This window comes from Limulus polyphemus, unplaced genomic scaffold (genome assembly GCF_000517525.1).
Source record: "Limulus polyphemus unplaced genomic scaffold, Limulus_polyphemus-2.1.2 Scaffold486, whole genome shotgun sequence".
NCBI lineage: Eukaryota > Metazoa > Arthropoda > Merostomata > Xiphosura > Limulidae > Limulus > Limulus polyphemus.
Window position 1 is genome coordinate 413,068 of NW_013666096.1, and position 10,813 is coordinate 423,880.

At 32.5% G+C, this 10,813-nt stretch overlaps 1 protein-coding gene across 1 annotated transcript in view; it reads left to right on the plus strand.

Moving 5' to 3' along the window:
• The window catches only part of LOC106458565 (tyrosine-protein phosphatase 69D-like), a 161,088-nt gene that overhangs the window by 25,091 nt on the left and 125,184 nt on the right, over positions 1 to 10,813 (plus strand). The gene's annotated exons all lie outside the window — the stretch shown is intronic.

Below are 10,813 nucleotides of genomic sequence, written 5' to 3' on the forward strand. Positions count from 1 at the left end.
GCCTTCCCTCTAGTCTTACACTGCTAAATTGGGGACGGCTAGCTAAGATAGCCCTAGTGTAGCTTTGCGCGAAATTCAATGCAAACCAAACCTTAATGAACTTGTAAATGCTGCAAATGACGAACCTCATTTGGATGTTTCATAAAATTAATCTGTATTTAGTTTTATACTCAGCTATATGATTCTGTTCTGAAGATTAAAATTAACTTTCAGACGTTTATTTATTTGTGCATTTTTAGTTTCATTTTTGACTACTGTCAGAAACATTTTTTATAAATATTTCAGAATTTATGTGTTTAATAATATCCGTAAAACATTGATTTTGATGCTTATTATGTCTTAGTTTGGAGGAGACACTCCAGGCACAACATTTGTTCTAAGTTAAGATCCTATATAAGTCTAAGTTTATACTAAATTCCACGCAGTTTATGATATTTTGATAACAGATTATTCTCTAATATCTGTTTTTCATAACTTTTTGTGCATTTAGTACCAATCTGATTACTTATATTACTTAAGTCTTGAAAATAATTAGTTTTCAACTGTCTATCCTGATATCAGAAGGATGTGCGTACAGAAAAAACACTTGAATAGCTAACTCAGGTTTTTGAATAATGAACGGTCTTAAAAATTAATCATTTGTATGCATTAGTTTAAAAACTAAGATGATTTCTTTTCAGCCTTAACATTCGACAAAGAACGCTGTGTATCATAATGACTAAGAGCACGTATTAATTACATCTATACCAATGTCTATTGCTTGGACGTTGTGCTGACTTTCCATAATTAATTGTCTCACGAACGTTGAGGGAAGTATGTGGAAAATTTAATTAAAAATTGTGTATTGGCGGCTTTTTATAGATTCTGTGGCCATAAAATGTTATTGTCATATGTAATATATATGGAAATTAATTCAGGGTTTATGTTTTAATTAAACGTCTATAGTAACATCATGCCGCTAAACGAAAAATCTTTTGTAGCCCCTACATACCTGTTTCACAGTACTACTGCACAGTTAGGCAAAGAAAGATGTTTCCTAGTGTTCTTAAATCGAAGTTTATTAGTAAAATGAGTAACAATTAAAAAACACAAAGGAGAATGTAAAATTATCGTACTTGATATTTTATAAGTTGCAAATTCCTATAATGCTATCTAAAGGTGGGAATCATTTAATTCTTACTTCACTGAATGTTCTAGGTTGAAAATGTCGAATCTATTCAAAAACTTGTCAGTGTAACTTGTAATGTTTTGGGACCCCAGAAAAGATCTTAAGTTTGAACACTTAATGTAATAAGTGCATGTTTGACGACAAGCTTGTTGCCGTATTTTTATAGACATAACGTTTTGTAGTAATATGATAAGTACAGTAAAGTTAATTATGTAAAATGAACGATCAGTTCAAGAAGAATAAGTAACAAGAATACGTCAATGTTGGCATAGATGAATTCATACATGTCAAATCATTATATTACAGGGTTCTATTTTAGCGTTGTTTTATTTCACTCACAAGTTTCTAGTAAAAATTTCAACGACCGTCTTCACTGTTGTAAAAATAGTAACTGATTTATCATAGTAATATCTCTGAAGGCCAAGTAAAGAGTGAAATTATTCAAATATTATCAGCCTTTTGTGGTATGATATTCATTACCGTTTATAGGTTGTTTTAAGAACATTCATTAATTGATTGAATGAACTGCCTGGGATAATGTGTAAATATGTATTAGAAGAATGCCTTTAAAATGTGTAAGAATAATGTTAGTTTAGGAATGCTTGTATATGAGGTTTTAATAACGTTTGTTCATCCAATCAAGAATTACAGAGTGATCTGGATTTCTTGCTTTGCCCCCTTCCCCGATTATAACTTCATTAATATGCAAAGGTATAAGATTATGTCTGGGTTTGGTTGCTTGAAAAACATTGGCTTAAAATAAACAATGGTGGAACGCTTTGACATTAAGGAGTTATTCAGAAAGAAATAGTATTTGATTTGATATCCAAAATTTTAAATATTTTTATTCATTAATAAAGAAATATTTGAACCACTTACATTCAGTTTTTTGTTATTTTGGTTGTTCTCTCCTTTGGGTATTAGCTAGCTGGAACTTTAGACTTGTACGCTTAACAAAGTATCCACGTTAATTCATTCTAGTTCTTTTTCTTAATATTAGAATAAACTTTGTTTACTATTACCGCAAACAACCCTGTTGATAAATTATACAACGTAGTCATATTTCTTCATTAATGAATTTAAGTAACATTTATTTCAGTTTATAGTTTTAAGTTTCTTGCCGCAGTGGCGCCCTGTAGCCCAGTACATAGATATAATTCCACTGCATTTTGATTACACGAAGGATCGAACAAGTAGTTTTTTAAAAATATCCTTTAGCTATCGACGTAAGATATTAATGGCTTCAGATAACGTACACCAATAACTTCAGATTAATGGCTTCAGATAACGTACACCAATAACTTCGGATTAACGGCTTCAGATAACGTACACCAATAACTTTTTTTTTACAAAAAAAAGGTCAGGAAGAGCATAGAAAAAACGAGAACCCCTCAACTTCTAAATACGAAGAGGTAGAAAATTATTTTTCAGACACTCGCGCAAAACTACTGAAAGGCTATCTGCACTAGCATCCCTAATTTTGTACTCGTAGACAAGAGGAAAGGTAGCTAGCCAACAGCAACCAAAAGTCAACTACTTAAGGGCTCTGTGGGCTAGCCGTCCCTAATTTTGAAGTGGTAAACTAGAGGGAAGGCATTTAGTCAACAGCAACCAAAAGTTAACTACTTAAGGGCTCTGTGGGCTAGCCGTCCCTAATTTTGAAGTGGTAAACTAGAGGGAAGGCATTTAGTCAACAGCAACCAAAAGTTAACTACTTAAGGGCTCTGTGGGCTAGCCGTCCCTAATTTTGAAGTGGTAAACTAGAGAGGGAAGGCATTTAGTTAACATCACTCCCCGCAAACTCTTAGGTACTTATTTTTACCGAAAACTTGGATCTGATCATCACCCGCATAACGCATCTATGGCCTGAAAAAGGAGAACGCTATTTTCTTTCTTTTTTTTGATATTGGTACACAAGCTTGAGACCCACAGATTCGTAATCCTGCACACTAACCACAGTTCCACGCTCGGCCCACAGATACCTTATCTAGATATTAATATTTTAACTGTCAAGTATAGAGACATTTGCTTACTTGTATTGAACGAAGAGCTCGTATACAATTGAGACTAACAAATCTCATACAAAAAAGTCATTAAGTTACTACGTATTTGGGCTCAATTATTCTGCGTTTGTACTACACGATAAATGGTGTGTGATGCTTACGAGGAAAGAACATTTTTTTTCTGAAAAACAACATCAACATACATACGACGGCTAGATTGTTTTGAGCTTAAGTCTCAAATGAATACTAGCAAAATATATTTGCAAAGCTACTGGTTGGACATTATTATCACTTTCCTGTGGTGATTCCTGTCTGTAAACTTAGCATACATATTGATTGCTTCACATACGTCAGAACTGCACCGAGTTTTCACTTTTAAGAAAACAGCTTGTTTTTATTTTACTCACAAGCTACTGTACATGTATTTTTAGTGCTATTAGTAGTGATACGTACTGGTAACCATATCCAGATATCGCGCTTTCATTCGAAAGTGTAATGCGATTTCATAATTCAAATTGTGCATGAGAAATAATCAGGAAAGTGACTTTAGAACTGTTGTTATTATAAACCCCGCTAAATCCATCTTATCCCAGATTTTTGCATTGCACAAAAAAAAATCGTTTTTCTAAAATAATCGTACGAAGTAGTAAAGACTGAAATTAATAATATTTTATCCAACTGTTAATTCTTTCCGAGAAAACAATTATAGTATTATTTCCCTCGACCTAATTCTCTAGCCAACGATGCCCACCAACAACTTTTTTTTTTATGTGTTGCTTAATAAAATATGTACACATCAGTTTACATCCAAGGAATAGTGACTGAAACTGTAATTTCTATATATAATATTAGTTTCTGACAACACACCTCAGTAAAATTGAATGAGTGAAATATCGATTCTGACTTTCAGCAGACATTTTGTTTCAAACTACATATATGCACAATAAGTGTGTGTGTTGTCGGGTATTTTCATATATTACGTTTGCATTGATTTGAAGGTTCTTATGGTTTAAATAGATGTTTGGTAAAATGTCATATTAAAAACTAAAATAAGAGTAGGCAGTCAATCCATGCAGTCTGTAGTCTTAACTAAACTGATTGTCTCTAGTAGCCATTAAACTCAGCAGAGGAAATTAAGCATGTTTTTCAGGCTTTCGTTTCGGTTGGTTGGATCTTAATGTGGAAGGCTTCTACTAGTACTTTAGGTTGATCCAATTACGTCAGTGGTTAATTTTGTCTCGATAGGAAGTATCCCAAGAGACACTTTGCATTTGAGCTTCACACAGAAGAGACTGTGAACTTTCAACGTTTTCCGTAACACATTTTTGTCTTACTTTTGCTTTGTTTCAATGAGACTGTGTATTATTCTATCCACCCAACTTCCAGTCCCAGTTGAGCTTACATCCTGTCACGTATTTTTGCACTAGTGTGAAGGAAACTGAAATTTTCCCGGTCTTTATAATCCTGAATTTACCATGTCGTTCTAAATATAAAAAAACGCATTTGTATCAGTAAAAATATTCAATCATCTCAGCATAATGTTTTTTTATAATATAAGAAGTCAAAAAAGGAAATTCAAATATTAAATAAAAATTACAAATTTAACTTGCAAAATCGGTACGGACATAAACTAGTTTTAAAGTAATACAGAATGTAGAAGTAATATAAAAACTGTAAGACCTTGTAGAAGTAATTAGCGAAACTGGAGTTAAAGTGTTTGGTAGTTATGCAGAAACGTGGGGTTGAATGACTTGGAAGTAATAAAGTAATTGAAGATTAGGGTGTTTGTAAATACTGTGGAAACTGATTGCCTCCGAATTATTTTGAAATATATAAGAAACTGGGGAATTGATATATTTGAAAGCAGTACAGAAGTGAGATTTATTTCATACATAATTTAGATTTGCTCATTTGGAATTAATATAACAACTGGGTATTAAAGCCTTTAAAAATAGCACAGAAACATTTGAATTGCACCATTTTATCTTAATGACGATCTTGTTTGCATATTGTTTTGAATCTCTGTTACAAATGTGGAGATTTGGCATTTATTTTATTTGTTGTTAAGCCTACTGCAGGTATGAAAATCAAAATATTATTGTTATAAGCTCTGATACTTACTTCTGATCAGCAACTGTGTATAACTGTAGCTGCATTAGGAGAGTGATCATTAGAACTCTCCTCGCTTTCGCCCATTTTTTGACTGTATGTCTGGATACACGTTAATGTTGTAATATAAAAAGATCTCATTTTAAAAATGATCAACCGTGCTTATTGTCGTTGATAAACGTAAAATGTTAAATTTTAACACTTTCAGTGGATCACAAATGCTCTCACACTATTAAATCCAACATGATTGACTTTGCTTACGTTTTTCAAGGACACTCAACTAAAAATACAAAACTATTTGTGAAGCTTCTTTAATTTGACGGTGTTGCCTTATATTTATGATTTTTTTACAACAAAATGTTTATTCTAGCCATATAGTGTAACACTTATGATTCAGTCATCAGAGTCATCATTTTCTGTGTTTCGTATGGTGATTTTCTCGTTGTTTGTGTTGTATTCCATGTTTTCATGCTTTTCCAAACAACCTTAATATTATGTACACGGGTAGTCTGTCTGAAATCCAACAGTATTGTTTGTATTGCAATCTTTCATGCAACTGCATTAAATCAAGTGAATTACAGATTTACAAGCTAGGGGTTTAAGCTAAAGATGTGCAATATGCGACCCCCTTCTTTTCTCCAAACATAATCTGTCATTTTGGGCAAAACTAGTCTAGTCTTTACATCCGATTGTTGCCGACAGATGAGACACAGCTAGAAGACAGTCACGTGAGATATATTTGGCCTTTTGGATAGAATCTATTCAGCTATTTTCTGGTTTATATGTCACTAATAATCCACTTAAAAAAAAGATGAAAGTTGATAATAAGTTCCTAGTATTTAAAATTAATAATCTGAAATTTATTTCAGCATGTTAAAAATTCTAGATATATCTCAACCCCCTTGATTTTCCACGTTTGTAACATAGATTCATTTGCTTTTGAGCTGTAAAAAAAAAGACGATTATGTGTACTAACAAATAAATTTCTATTGATTATGACAAACTGCTTTTATAATGCATCTTGGTATTAAAATAAAGTCATACATACGTTTCATAAATCTGTGATGTTTTACATTTTTTAAATTTATTTGTACATATTTTAGTCATTTCTTGGTACTTAATTTTTTCTAACGAAATAATTTCCGTTTCTACTTACAGGCTAATTTTTGCAATTAATTTATCGGGCATGTCTTCGTGACATGAGAGTGATGTTCCACTGTTCTATTGGGGGCGAGAGTGATGTTAAATCTAATGTTAAAAAACATTCAACTATCTTCATTCTCTTCAGCACACTTTAATCCAGCAAGTTTAGTCATTACATCAATGGCCCCCCAGTGGTACAGCGATATGTCTGCGGACTTAAAACGTTAGAATCCGGGTTTCGATACCCGTGGTGGACAGAACACAGATAGCCCATTGTGTAGCTGTGCTTAATTAGAAACCAACAAACAATTACACCAATCTTAACACAGGAATCACACGGGGCCCCTTTTTTGTGCTATATACCCCTACATTACAACAATAGTAATGTTGAAACAGTAAGAAGGACACCATATAAAATTACAGCATAATATGACATATTTGAATAATACTGTACATTTTTTATTAATTCATCGTGGTAATGAATCTGTTATTAAAACTGATTAAGAATGTTCATCATATCTTGCAAATATATATAACATACGGTAACAGGATCGAGAATAAGAATCTTTTCATTATCAAGTTCTCAACATGTTATTAATAAAGCATAACACAACTCACTTTTTTGGCTTTAGGGTTTTAAAACTTGTTGGATTTGAAATGTTTAGCTTATTGTTTATACATATAATAACTAGAAAATGTGATTAATCTATGGTAGAAATCTTACTGTATTACATATTTTTGTGATTAATCTATGGTAGAAATCTTACTGTATTACATATTTTTTGTGATTAATCTATGGTAGAAATCTTACTGTATTACATATTTTTTGTGATTAATCTATGGTAGAAATCTTACTGCAGTACATATTTTTTGTGATTAATCTATGGTAGAAATCTTACTGCATTACATATTTTTTGTGATTAATCTATGCAAAAGCTTTTTATAAGTGCCCGTATTTCAGAAAAGCTGTTTTATAACTTACTTAAAAGTAGAGAAGCGCATAAAAACAGCAATAAAAGTTTGCTTGTTGGCATAAAAGTAGGTAAAATTTAGATACCTGTCATACGTGGTTTCTGATTTTATGATCATTTATTTCATTCACGTTTACTTCATTGTTCATCTCTGTGTAAATGAAGTCGGGAAAATTTATAAGTACATTAAAAAGTTTTAACCATTTAATGCCATTGGTAGTTTGAAGCTAATGGTGCAGTTATAGTAACAACTGGGTTGTATTAACGATTTACATATAATTTTAAAACACACAGATAACGATTTTGTGCTATATGTATTGCCATTGTACTGTGATATACGTCTCGTTTGAACATAAATGATGAGACTGTATTTAATTTAGTCAGATCTGTTGATAGTGCTAAGTGCAAGATGATTGCTATGTTATTAGTATATCTTATAATTTACAACAACAAAAAATATTTAACTCATGAATTCATTTGTTCATCGGGAGATGAGTTTACATCTACGCTGATTACGCCAAGGTTTTTTGTTTTAAAGTAACGCAGCTAATGAAAATCAGTGGTCATAAACTTGAGGTGGTAACATATTATTTTCTTTGCAAATAACCTATACTGTCTGTAATGTATAAGAATGTTTTCGATGTATTTGCGATATTGGAAGCGGCAAGTAACAAAGAATGCTTTTGCTGAGCTTGACACAAACATCTGCTGTTCATTTGTGAAATTTATCGAATCATTAATCAAGAGCTTGTATCTTGAACTTCGGATGAACGCAAGTGTGTGTGTGTATGCTTGGTTATCTGTCTAATGGAAGCATCTTTAAGGATTCGAGCCGAGTTTCAACCTAGAGAAGTATGTCTAAAGAGTGCATTGTGACATATCTCTGTGATGGATGTACCTTTTAATGGGGCGAGAATATATTTTGGTTTTATCCGGGGTTTATCTGAGAGACGTACTCTTGATATACACCTTGTTTTGTTACCAGGCTTTCACTATGAAAACAAAGTTATCAACCCATCGACTAGGACTGCAAATTTCAAAACAACGTTTATTAACAAGTTTTGCGGAATGGTTGAGACGAGGTATTAGTATTACTAATGGTATAATTATTCGGACTATTATTCACGTCTTTATTATGTGTATTATTATTTTCGCAACGTTTCGACCAGTGAATTTTCCGGCCAATGTCAGGTGCTATATCAGGCATTGTTTTTTGTTTTTGTTTTCGTTTGTTTGTTTGTTTTGTATGCGTCACAACCAGAAAGCTTTTTGTGGAATTAATAGCTGATAGCCAAGTAGTTAAAGTGCCCGTATTCGGGATCATAGGTTCGGGGGTTCGAATCCTGGTAATTCCACAAAAAGCTTTCAGGTTGTGACGCATACAAAAAAATGTCTTACATAACACCTGATGACGGCCGGAGAATTCACTGGTCGAAATGTTATGAAAATAATAATAATAATACACATAATAAAGACGTGAATAATAGTCCGAATAATTATACCATTAGTAATTTGATTAACGACTATATTAAATATCAGTTTCTAGTGTCATAGCAATGAATTCGAATGTTTATTTTTTGTGGAATAATTCAATACTCCACTTGAAAGGCTTGAAACTGAACATTTATTTTGAAGGAATTTAAGAAATAGATAACAAACAAAAAAACCTGTGAGATTGAGATATGTCTAGAGCCTTTAAGAAAATGTTTTTTTTTTATCTCTTCAACTCGATAAGATATTGGTAAATTGGTAGTAACCAGAAGACTGAAAGTTCAGCAACTCGATAAGATATTGGTAAATTGGTAGTATCCGGCTGAACTTTCAGGTTCAGCTTTATAGGCATGTGAGCGTACATTCCAGTGAACAATAAAAAATGTTCTCAAATGAATCTATATGTGCTGTATGTCTAGTGTTGATTGTACCATTACCGTGATTGTTGTTTGAATCTGTTGAGTGCAGCAAACAATTAGGAGCGCTATAAATTTATCGAAGTTGATACGACTTTAAAGTTTTGTACTTGTGTTTTTTCTGTTCAGTTTATATCTCGCGTGATTATCCTACACGAAGAAATAAAATAAATCCAAGCCACCTTACAATTTCATTGCAGATGGTATTCTTTGAACACTCTCAAAACTTACACACTGTTACCTTGCAGTTTTATTTTAACTAATACTGTGGATTTCTTTTCCTGTCAACACGCGCTGCAAGGTATTATTGTAATCAGCTAACAATCTAGTGATTACGTTTTACAAGGTAATGTTTTGAATTGTTTGAACTCAGTGTTATGGTTTACCATGCCATAGTCTCCGGTAACACAGCGGTAAGTTTACGGACTTACAAGGCTAAAGTCCGGAGTTCGATTCCCCATGGTGGACACAACAGATAGCCCAATATGTAAAATATTAATGTGTAATGATATCATATCAGAAAGAGAGAAAACATATTTTTTTTCCATATATTTTTATCCCAAAGTTAGGTAAATCTAAATAAAGTACTCATTATTTTTAGAAAGAGCGATAGCCAGTACGACTGTTATAACCTACATATAATGTTTAGAAGGAAAATGGTGCTATTATATTCGTAAGCAGAACCAAGGGCGTAACCGCAAAAAAAAAGAAAAAAAAAGATTTGGAGGTCAAGTAATTCACTTTTGAAAAAATTATGAAATCGAAATACAAACACCTTATGATTTTCCAATAACATAGAAGAATAATTTTATATCCAGGGGGTTCAAGTGACCCCCCTTGCCCTTCCTGTGGGCACCCATAAACAGAACACACTCTGTTGGACTTGTTTTTACGAATGGACTGCTCCTGTCTTGTTTCTTGAGTGGAACGACGTTTTGGTTTTTGTGACACAGAGAAGGCATCAGCATAAACATGAAACGTCGTTTAACTCACGAAATAACACAAGAGTAGTCCATTCGAAATACAAACTTCTTTACAATCATGAGCAGGAATGATGATTCTAAAACAAGGTAGAATGGGGACTTTGCTTGAATATCTTCCAAATTACTACCTGTCATAACTTAAAGTATTAACAATGAAAATCTATTTCTGCATTTCCATCTTATCTGATCTTCGCGTATTAACACACCCAACGCCTCTAGGTTTCATTTTAATGTAATATAAATAAAAATTTGCGATTTTTCTATTTTATACTTACTTGAAGGTGTTGAAATGTTAAATGGTTTAATCCGATATATAGTGCATTTTATAGCTGATTTATTCAATATATAAGCACCGGTTTTTTGAAAAATTTTTAGATTGTAAGTCTTTGTAAGATCATCAGTTCATTTTTTTTATTTATCTACAGAACTATTTGTTTCAAAACAATTAAAAACTGGATGTAAAAACAAAAATCAGAGTAATATTCTTTGATGATACGGGCGAAGTTTACTAAGGCTTAGTGGCATTTTC